An 11,888-nucleotide genomic window follows, 5' to 3' on the forward strand; every position below is an offset into this window, starting at 1 on the left:
CCGAAGTAAGACAGTAAGTGGTCAGGCAGCAGGGTTTTTACACAGGAGCCCCTGGGACTATGCACCTCTCTCAGTCTCCGTAGACTTGTTTTTCTTCTCTCACTGCAAAACAGAAGCTTGCTCGAAGTGAAATAATGGTTGAGCAAAGCTAATTGTAGTGCTGGTGTCAAAGAGACGAGGGTGTACAGAAGACTTCCTTAGCACTTATGGCCCCTCACCCTCCTTCTCTCCACATCCCCCCTGCAGCTCTCCCGGTACCATCCGAGACAACATGAGGAGAGTGAGATGGCACAGTGAAGGCCACAGGGATAAGAGTGTGTGGAGAAAGAGAACACCTGTGGAGAGAGAAATGGGGGAGAACACACATGATGGAACCCCAGGGAGCTGGTTCAGGGTCACAGTGAGTATCCTGAAAAATGTATGGAATGTGCAGGAGAGAAAAGCCAGGGGGAGTTGTGTTGGGCTCATGTAGACATGCTGGTTTATTTCACTGGGGACAGTTTGTAATCTGTCCCTTTTATTACCAAGAGTTAACAGTCTTGTTCATCTAAGGTCAGATTCAGAGAAGCAATGTTAAGGGAACAGGCTGACTGTGAGGAGAACGGAGGAGCCTGTCTCAAAGCAAAGATGGAAACTACTGCCAAGGATATGGAGCAACTCCACTTTGGAGGTCTCAGTTTGGCAAGCTGAGTGTGCGAGATGGAGGTTCAAGCCTCTGGAGACCTTGTCTGAGGGGCAAGCAATGTCTGCACTGGGTAGGATCTCCTGGAAATTTATAAAAGGAAGATCATCTCTGTCACCTTCATTATGAGGAAGAGAGTTTGGAGAGAAAGGGTATTTAGGAAATCCATATTACGCACACCCATAAGAAATCGGACCAGTGGTCCCTTCTTTAGAAGCCCTTTCAAGCTCAGTAGAAGGCCGGAAAAGAACAGGAAAAGGTTCGTCCTGCAGCCTAAATTCCCTGCTGTCTGTCCTCTCTCCCATCCCTTCTTTTCATCCTTAGATTCCTTGTGGGATGAAGTATGACAAGACATGGCTAATGAACTCAATCCAGAGCCATTGCAGTGTCCCCTTCACTCCAGTGGACGTAAGAGAGGATGCGGAAGACAGACGCGTGGGCACAGGGAAGGGGGAGAGAGAGAGACCTGGTTCAGCAGGGTCTGTTGGCTTCTGATACTATTGCTGTTGCATTCAATCCCTGTAGTTCCACTTTTTGCAAACTGGGGCTCAGTTCTTTGTCCAGGAAGCTAGCACTGCCTGTGCATTGATGGATGTCAGCTACAAGATTTGTGACGAGGAGAGACGAAAGGTGTGTGTCGAGGGCGTTACGTGTACCTCATCCTGAGGAAGGAGGACAGGCCAGGGGCTGGTTGTCTTCTTTGGAACTAGAGTTCCTGGTGCTTACCCCACGTCTTCTTCCTGCAGATACCTGTCTTTGTTGGCCCCTCCCCTGTTCCCTACTCTGTGCGGGATAAGTTGCAGCCAGAAGAAATGGAGCAGCTAAAGGTAATGCAGATTCAAGACGTGTTGTGTGCCAACGCTCAGACCCACCTCTCCTTCCTCCAGTCCCCCGTCCCCCTCACCCCTGATTTCCCTGCCATCACCACAGCCTCAGAGCGGCTGTCTCCATCTCTCACTCTGCAGCTGACATTGAGCAAACGATATAATATCTTCAAGCAAGCTCTTGACCTCCAGAGGCTCCACTTTGACCCAGGTATGGCTGACAGCAGTAATTCTAGGGCAGGCGAGGGCAGAGGGGTCTTCCTGGAGGGTGACTTAGGGATGGTAACGTGGGGAGGGGCTGGTGCTGGCCCCAGACCCCACTCGGCCATCTGATTCCCTCCCCTCTCCTTCCTGAAGACTTGGTAGGCCGTGATATTGATATAATTCTGAACCGAAGAAGCTGCATGGCTGCCACCCTGCATGTCATCGAAAAGAATTTCCCTGAGGTGAGGCTGTAGGCCCAGTGCTGGTATTAGGGTAGGGGGTGCAAGAGCTGGGGTGCGGGGCAGATTTGTCTCCAAGGTCCTCGATAGTAACCTTCACTCTACCTCTTCTTGCCCCAAAGCTGTTGTCCTTGAACTTGAGCAGCAACAAGCTGTACCAGCTGGATGGCCTGTCTGACATTATACAGGTGGCCCCTACGGTCAAAACCCTGAACCTCTCTGAAAATGAGGTGAGAAGAGGGAGCCAGGTCAAACTTGGGTTGAGAGCAGAGGGGGCGTGTTAGTGGCCATCAGAGTGACGACAGGAGGCAGGTGAAGGTACCTGTGAGGGAGGGCAGGGGTATGGGTGTGCAGAGATCCAGATGTCCCTCTTTCCCTGGGATTCCTTTTCCCACATCCGTCCCATATTTCTCAGCTGAAGTCTGTGTGGGAGTTGAGCAAGATTCAAGGGCTGAAGCTTGAAGAGCTGTGGCTGCAAGGGAACCCATTGTGTAGCACCTTCGCAGAGCAGTCCACCTATGTAAGGTCAGTGTGAACACCCTGTCACCCTTCTTGGTGACCTTCACCCATGGGAGCCTAGACTATCTGTGACAGTGCCCCTATGCCGCAGGTGGCCGCCCTGGTCTTCTGGGAGGATCACAGGCCCCACCTTCTGCTCTCTCTGTGCCTATCACCAGTGAGGAGTTTCCTTCCCCTGACCTGCTCACCTCTGCAGGCGCTCTGGGGTCTGTTTCCAGCTCTCTGCTCCCAGCTATATTGCACCAAGGCCTCCCAAGAGTGTGCCCCAGGAAGCAGGGCTTCTCCTCCTCACCAGGACCAGGAGCGACCAGCCTTGATCCAGATGCTGGCGCCCTGGACTGAGAAGGGTCCTCCAGTCCCGGGCCTCTTGCTGAGCGAAGCCTTCCTTCTTCGTGCTGAGCTGGGGTGTGCCTCTCCCGTTCTGAGAGGGGCCCTCTTCCCCTGCCTCCAAAGCGGTCCACCCTCCTCTCCCAGGTTGACATGGGGGCTTTCCTGCGCCATGCTGAGGGCTGAGGCCGTGGGTGGCTGCTGTCATGACATGCATTCTGGTGGCCCAGTGCCAGGAATTGGACCCTCCTTGGGGTCCAGCTTGGGAAAAAGCAGGGCTCTTTGAGTCAGGGGGCCAGACGTGGGTCCTCGCCAGTGATCAGAGGGCTTCCTGAGGCAGGAGTGGATGGCACAGGGCAGAGGTGGTAGAGGAGACAGAAGGACAGGCCTCTCAGGGGCAATTGCCATCCCTCCCTGCGCACGTCACAGCATCCTGCCTGGTCCTTCACAGGAGCCCTGGGCAGCCTGAGACAGGTATGATTCCTCAGATAAAGAACCAACTCAGACAGGTGCAGGGGTCATCGGGAGAGAAGACGGTGGTCATCAGAGGGGGCCAGGGATCCTCAGCCCCATGCTGAGCTGGGACCTGACCCTTTCCTCCTTCTGGGGAAGATCTGCCCCCATGGCTGCTCTGTTTCCCATGCCCAAGTCTGGCTGAGCTCACACAGGTGACAAAGTTTCAACCAGCATACAATGGGCCCCCAGTTCAACATGTGCATATTTTCCATTCCTAGCTGGTGTGTCTGGGTGATTCTGGGGCAGGTGAAGAGCCGCAATGGGTGTGCCGTTTCCCCTTTCTTCTCTCTTCTTCCCTGACCCCCACCATGGGAGAGCTTCTTTCCCTTCCCTTTGTTTTCTCTCTCTCCCTTGTCTCTGGGCCCCTAGGTCTCTCTCATCTCTCCCCTCCTACCTTCACTTCCTTTCTGTCCTCATCCCCTCCATCTTCCTCCCTGCCTCCTGAGCCCCACCTCACTCACCTCCCTAGCCCAGCATCCTGGGCCATCCCGGGAGGGTGTCCGGGTCTTGCCAGAGTGCTGGACTCCCGGTGAGGTGGCAGGGCCCCGGGCTCCCACTCCATGCCCTCTTCTCCCCACAGCCTTCAGTGGGGCCCTGGAGGAAGGAAGGGAGGAGAAGCAAGCCCTGCAGCATGGGTTTGAAATGCTGGTCCCTGTGGCACTGGAGAAGGGAGTCCGAGTAGTCTGGGTGGGAGCTACCAAGGCGAAGCAGAGGGAGGGAGGGAAGGAATATTAAGTGAAGGTACTGAGAGAGATGAGGAGACAGTGCCTTTCAGACAGTAAGATGACAGATACTCAGTGCTCAACAGGCAAGTGGACCGAAAACCCTTAAAATCAGAAGCAGAGCTGGGCAAGGGGTGCTGCTGGATTGGCCAGAACACACTGATCTCTCTTTGTGGTATTATTGTGTTAACTGAAAGGAAGCATTGCAACCTTGAACTATCAACCACCTCTTCTCTATTTTTGGTTTTGGACAGGGCCATCAGAGAATGTTTCCCGAAGTTGTTACGCCTGGTAAGTGCCTACGTAAATCATTGTCTCTTACGAATGTTGGTGGCCTCTGCACCAGCCCTCAAGCCGTTTGGGTCTTGCCTAGATCGCATATTAGCATCAGAACCTTAACCATTTTGGGGGACATGGACTCCTGAAAATGACATGGATATACTTGCTGGAAAAATACCCATAAATACACACACACACACAAGTTGAATATAACACTAGAGACTTCCAGGACCTCATGATGAAGACATCCACTGTAAGCTTTCCCATGGAATTTCCAGGGCCCTTTCGCACCTGACCTCTGACCCTCACCCTCCTGGGCCCATCCTTTTCCCGGATCATCCAGGGCCACTCCCCTTGTCTCCACTCCTGACTTCCTCTTCCCTTCTCCAGGATGGCCAGGAGTTACAGTCACCAGTTACCCTTGACGTTGACACTCCCTACATAGTAAAACCCTGCAAGGTGAGGAAGTGGATCAAACAACATTTGGGGTGTTGCAGGGAGGCTTTATCTACTGCATAGTCTCAAGTGCCATTTGATTCCAGCACAGCTTCCTTGGATCTGATGAGCTGAAGAGCCTAGTCCTACAATTCCTACAGCAGTAAGTACCTCTGACAAGCGGAGCAAGGGGTGGAGGGCTATGAGAGGTGAGGCCACCTAAGCACAGGTCTGCTCAGGGGAGTTTTCAAGTCTCATTTGAGGTGCAGACCATGGAGGGAGATTGTCCTCATTGCCCCCCCTTAGGTACTACTTGATCCATGACTACGGAGACCGACAGGTTCTCGCAGGGGCTTATCACGAGGAGGCCTGCTTCTCCCTGACCATTCCCTTCCACCCCGAGGACCCAGCCCCGTGAGTATCACAGCACAGGCTCTGCTCCTGGGCCGTGTGGCTCCCCAGCAGACCCAGGCCAGCTCCTGCAAATACGCACCACCCACTGTTGCTCTTTGTCTCCTAGAAGCAGCTTGTGCGAGTACTTCAAGGACAGCAGGAATATGAAGAAGCTCAAGGACCCCCGTGAGTGTGCGATGGGAAGACTGGGTGGGAAAGGGCGGTGAAGGGGTCAATCATAGGGCCCAGGGCGTGGCAGCCCCTGACCTTCGCTCGCTTGCCCTCCCCTCACAGACCTGCGGGTTCAGCTGCTGAAGCACACAAAACGTGTCATTGTGCACACCCTCTGTGGGTTGCCCAAGACTCAGCATGACTTCAGCTCCTTCGTGGTGGACATTTGGTTCCAGATGGTGAGTGCCTGCTTCCTCCCTCGGGCGGGCCCAGGATGCCGCGGGTGGGTAGGAGGTGGAGGTGGTGACTGGGCGCCTGGGCTCTTCCCTTTCAGGAAACGATGCTCTGCTTCTCCGTCAGCGGGGTGTTCGAGGAAGGTGAGTGTGTGTAGACCCCCACCCCTGATGTCTCATTGCTGCCTCCCCCTGGCCAGGCTCACTCCCAGACCCACCCAGCTTCCTGGACCCCTTCCTTTCCCTTCCCTTCCCTTCCCTCCACTCCCCACTTCCCTCCCCACCTGCCCTCCCCCACCTCCCCTCCCCTCCCCTCCCCTCCCCTTCCCCACTGTGTTCTCCAGCCCTCAGTCTTCCCACAGACAATCCAGGTCTGAGCTGTGTCCATGCCTGTCTGCCCTGCATACCCTGGACTTTGGGGACATAGGCTGTGGAGTTTGGTGGCTCTCTACCCGGATACTTACTCTGAGAACATGGGCCGTTACTAAACCTCTCAGTTTCCCCTTTTGCACAATGTGGTAGTAGTATCCACCTCTTGGGCGGCTGTGAAAAATGCATCCCGTGAACTTGTGTAGTGGTTGTCAGGGGCCCTGTTGTCACTGGGCGCAGACTGCTCCTATAGTGGCCCTGCCCATTCCCGACACCCTGGCCCCCGTGAACAACTGCCCTCTCAGCCTGAGTCTCCAGTCACACCCTGACTGGGGACCACCGTGTGAGCATGTACAGCATGTGCTACTCTAAGGGGTACTGTTGTTTGCTGTTGAAGGAAGTTGTCAGGACTGTGTGCGTGCCTTCACCCGGACCTTCGTCGCTACCCCTGCCATCTACTGCAGGTGAGAGCCCTGTTGTGGGTGGGAATGCCCATCCTTCCCTGGGCTCAGTGGCGTGGGAATGTGATGGCACAGACCTTAGGTTTACTCGGTACTGTGGAAAGCCAGCAGGGAGATGCCAGGAGCAGTCTAGCCTAGTGGTTAAGAAGAGCGTGGACTCTGGAATCGGCCTATGGGTTCTCTCCTTGACACAACACTCACTCGCTGTGTGACCTTGGTCAAGTCACATGACCTCTGTGTGACTCAGTGTCTTCTTCCGGGAATGGGGATCAGAGCGTCCAGCCCTTGGGCTGTGGTAAAGGGTAAATGCGAAATTGCCCATGGGTTGGGGATAAACCTATAAATTGAGTGAAGGTGGTAGACAGCCTCTCCAAAGGTGGGCTCTGTGGGGAGGGGCAGAGGTACCAGTCAAGGAACCTGGGAGACAGACACAGGAGGGACGTGGAAGGAATCTGGTTGCTGAGTGCCACTGGGAGCAGAGTCAGTATTGGGGGTGAGGGTGTCCATCCATCAGTTGTCTGAGGGCCCATTTTTCCTTCAGTCTGTGCATCGTGAATGACGAGCTGTTTGTGAGGGATGCCAACCCCAGTGAGACCCAGAGGTGTTCTGCATCCCAGTGCCTACACCCACCTCCAGCTCCATGCACACCCTCTCCCAGCTGCAGCAGGACATCATGCAGGCATCCTCCACGCCATCTGAGATGAACCTCTAGTGGTCTCAGAAGTGAGTGCTGGGTTTGCATGGGGATAGGAGGGAGCTGGGACGAGTAGAGGAGGGATTAATGGGAACTTAAAGGTAATTTGTTTTCCTTGTTTATTTCAGTCATTTTTAATCTGAACATTTCATTCGTGGTACATATAAAGCTACCTAGTTATTTTGAGCAGCCTTGTATTATTTTTATTAATTTCATGGATGCTGCTTCTGTATTAACAGAGAGTTGGGTGTTCAGGAGTGTGCATGAGGTTCATTCCACTGTATATGTCACAGTATATGTGGAGGGGGGAAAAATCGTTAGCCCAAAACATACTACCCAGAGGTAACCGTTGAATGTTTTCATCTTCATCATATCTTCCTGTAAGTTTGCTTATGTAGGTGTTTACATATTTATTATGCACGTTTATATATTTCTATATTTATCTACAGAAAATGAGATCTCATCATGAGAGAGAGAGAGAAGGAAATAGAGAGACAGAGACAAAGAGAAAGAGGGGCTTGTGGCTGAATGGGGAAGAGGGGTCCAAAGAGGGATTATTTAATCTTCAGTGCCTTGAAGCTTGAGCAAGTTAACAGCTAATGGGAAGGAGCCATCTCAGCTCATTTTCCACTCTTAAATTTGCCCATATATTAATTTTCCTTCTTATCTTATTTCTACCACAGAGCTAATGAGACACCTCAAATGGAATAGTATAAATTTTAAGCCCAATATATATTTAGTTATTAGTGAAAGAAAGAAGGGACAATTGTATTTCAATGAAATGGTAGTACTTTTTAGGTTTTGGTCTCACAGGGAGGCAGCGGATGGTTGAAACTGTGGTGTGACGTGGCTGGATGACACGTGATCTGAGGACCCCTGCACTGCTGAATGGGAGACAGGTCTAGACTTTTCCCATAAACGTATTAACAGGCGGAGCAGTCCAGGAGCAGCAGTTAGGCAAACACCACAGCTTGCTGCCCTGGTGCCATCTCTCACTGAGCTCACCAGGTGAATCAAAGGCAAGCCTGTCTTCCCAGCATGGGGAACTGGGTTAGGGTCTGCTCAGAGGCACGATGTTGGGCAGCTCTTAGGAGCTTCTGAGTCTCCCAAGAAGCTAGAGATCCTTCTGTCTTTAAAACTTTGAACTCAAGGCGTACCAGAGAGAGATTTGCTTCCTTCATAAAGATATCTATGTTCTCATTAGGAGAAACAATGAGAAACACCTTTCCACAATGCCTGCCTTAGCCCCAGGTTTTCTCATTCACCCCTCAGGACAGCTCTGTGTTAAAGATGAGTCCCATTTCACACATGACAAAGCTCCTCCTCATATAGCTTCTGTCACCTATCCAGGTAAGTGGGAGTTTGGGAATGAGGTTCCATCCCTCACCCTCTCTAGAGGACAGTGGAGCAGCCTCCCTTTTAGACAATGGGCTTCTAGGGCTGGGGAAATGGTCAATTTGTTCCCCCCTGATATAACAGGCCCAAGGGGTACTCCCTCAAAACCCCTATTGAGGAATAGGATAGTACACATACATGTGCACATGCTTTCATTAACTTGGAAAAGCATTCATTGTGCTCAGTTTCATGGGGGAGATAAAGTAGAACCAAATGGAATTGACAGCATATCTCCGTGTGTGTGTGTATGTGTGTTTGTGTGTGCGTATCGATGGGCTGTGTATAGGAAATGTATAAAGTCATTAGTGATAAAAGTACAATATGTCAGGTAAAAACGTGGAGATGACATACCTCTGAGAGGCAGGCACTTCCTTCTTTACCTCAGAATCCGCATTCCTTAGTGTGCAGGACAATTATTTTTTTAACATCTATATTGGAGTATAATTGCTTTACATCGTTGTGTTAGTTTCTGCTGTATAACAAGGTGAATGCGGTATATGTGTATTTTTATCCCCATATCGCCTCCCTCTTGCGTCTCCCTCCCACCCTGCCTATCCCACCCCTCTAGGTGGTCACCAAGCACCGAGCTGATCTCCCTGTGCTATGCGGCTGCTTCCCACTAGCTGTCTGTTTTACATTTGGTAGTGTATATAAGTCCATGCCATTCTCTCACTTCGTCCCAGCTTACCCTTCCCTTCCCCATGTCCTCAAGTCCATTCTCTACATCTGCGTCTTTATTCCTGTCCTGCCCCTAGGTTCTTCAGAACCGTTTTTGGTTTTTACATTCCATATACATGTGTTAGCATATGGTATTTGTTTTTCTCTTTCTGACTTACCTCACTCTGTATGAGAGACTCTAGGTCCATCCACCTCACTACAAATAACTCAATTTCATTTCTTTTTATGGCTGAGTAAATATTCCATTGTATATATGTGTCACGTCTTCTTTATCCATTCATGTGTCAGTGGCCACTTAGGTTGCTTCCATGTCCTGGCTATTGTAAATAGTGTTGCAATGAACATTGTGGTACCTGACTCTTTTTGAATTATGGTTTTCTCAGGGTATATGCCCAGTAGTGGGATTGCTGGGTCATAACCCTCTTGCACTGTTGGTGGGAATGTAAGTTGTGCAGGACAACCTTTGAGGACTGAGGAAGGTAGAGTACCTTTTGTATGAGGAAAGCCCTTCAAGGGTCAGGTGTGGAAGTTTCCACGTGGTACCTTTTCCGATACCCAGAAGCAAAGAGCAGGGAGATGGCAATGGAGAGGCAGCTCTGGTGGTCTTCGGTGTGGAGGGAGCTAATAAGGCTATTGTCCTTCATCTGGGCACTTCCCTGGCAGCCCCCAGGTCACCACTGTCTGCAGCTGAGAAGCAGGAGTGCTGTTGGGTAAGAAGCTTCCCTGGGTCATGAAAGGGTGGGCCCAGGGCCTGGCACCCAGAGAGAGCCCAGGCCTCGTCTGCTTACTTCACCTCCATTCTCTGTCTTCACTTCCTCTATTCTCCACCCTCAGTTGGGTTCGTCCCTAACTTTGTGCTAATCACCACTCCTACCATTCACACTTGGCTGGGTGGTAAGGAAAATAATAATACTCATAAAACTGAAAGAATAAACCCACAATAGTAATAAAAGATAGCAACAAGTATAGCACACATATTAGATAAATTACTTGCTCGAGGTAAGTCAACCAGACAGTAATGGTTCCAAGTATCAAATCCTGGTCTTCTGACCAAAAACGCCCCACCCCTAACCCCTGTTTCTATATCGAGTGTACTTCTATGTTAGGACTCAGGCCGACACAGGGGAAGAGACTCAACCCAGGTCCTGTGGTCAGTGGATGGCTCTGGAACTGGACATATGTTTGATGACTTCTGTCTAGCTGAACTGTGCCTATTCTTTGCTCTTCTGTGCTAATTCTTCTTCCTTGGGCTCAATAAGAAATTGCTTCTGGGGCTACCCTGGTGGAACAGTGATTGAGAGTCCGCCTGCCGATGCAGGGGACATGGGTTCGTGCCCCGGTCTGGGAAGATCCCACATGCCGTGGAGCGGCTGGGCCCGTGAGCCATGGCCGCTGATCCTGTGCGTCCGGAGCCTGTGCTCCGCAACGGGAGAGGCCACAACAGTGAGAGGCCCACGTACCGGAAAAAAAAAAAAAAAAAAAAAAAGACTCATAACCTCAGGGCCTCCCATTGGCCAAAGATAGAACAATTTGAACATCAAAAGCATTAATGACTATCATGCACTAAAACACGTCAAATATAGAAACATCTATGACAACTCTAAAAAAAAAAGAGCCAACAACACCAACTCACTGCTCACCTTTGAGAGTCCTAGGGAAACACCTGATGTTTGAAAGTGGAAATATTGCCAATGAACTGTATATACACCTTGCTTTTCCTGTGCATGTTATACCTACACATAGTTGTTGAGGGAAGAATTCTTTTATAAAAGAATTTCCGCCGATACATGCAGAAGCAATTAAAGAATTTGTACATCATGCTTTTGCAACCTTTTATGAAACGTAGCTCTAGGCAATGATCATTAGAGGCTGCAAAAAAAAAGGGATGTGAAAAGCAGTTGGGAAATTTTATAATAGCTGCATCACAGTATCTCTGAATTTGCCTTTCCTCACTTGTAAAATGGAAACAATTCTATCCATATTAGACAATTACTGTGAGGAGCAAAAGGTCAATCAGGCAGATGATACCTATAGTACTGAATAGGGATGAATAGTCTTATTTCATACCTGACCATCCTTTAAAGGAGATTCCCTTGATACAATCCAAACCACATGATTATAAGACAATAATGTGGAAATATTAAATGGAAGGGAAATGTATAAGTTTTCATTACGTATTCACTTCAGTGTCATTCCTCTGTGCTAGAGTCATTTCTCAGATAATTTAGGAGAAAGGAAACCTGACTCCAGCATTTCCAGTGGGTGTGTGAAAGAAAACCATTGGTCCATTTCACATTATTTCATATCCTTTCCCATTCCACTTTTAATAATTAATGTTAATTTCTTAAGAATAACATGTGTACTCAAACGAACTTATCTATGAAACAGAAACAGACTCACAGACAGAGAACACACTTGTGGTTGCCAAGGGGGAGAGGGAGTGGTGAAGGGACGAATTGGGAGTTTGGAATTATCCGATGTAAACTGTTATACATAGAATGGATAAATGACAATGTCCTACTGTATAGCACAGGAAACTATATTCAATATCCTCTAATAAACCATAATGGAAAAGAAAGTCCAAAGGAATATATATGCGTAAGTGAATCACATTGCTGTACAGCAGAAATTGACACAACATTTTAAATCAACTATACTTCAATAATAATAAAAAAAAGAATAACATGTACTGTAACCCAGCAAGAATGGGCTTTGCAGAAGAACACTACAGTAAATCACTGGGGTTC

The 11,888-nt window shown here is 49.8% G+C and overlaps 1 pseudogene; it reads left to right on the plus strand.

The window, feature by feature from the left end:
• The first annotated feature begins 327 nt into the window (after window positions 1–327).
• On the plus strand, window positions 328–7,101 carry LOC132481574 (nuclear RNA export factor 2-like; annotated as a pseudogene).
• Window positions 7,102–11,888: the final 4,787 nt, after the last annotated feature.

The sequence above is a fragment of the Mesoplodon densirostris genome, chromosome X (genome assembly GCF_025265405.1).
Source record: "Mesoplodon densirostris isolate mMesDen1 chromosome X, mMesDen1 primary haplotype, whole genome shotgun sequence".
NCBI lineage: Eukaryota > Metazoa > Chordata > Mammalia > Artiodactyla > Ziphiidae > Mesoplodon > Mesoplodon densirostris.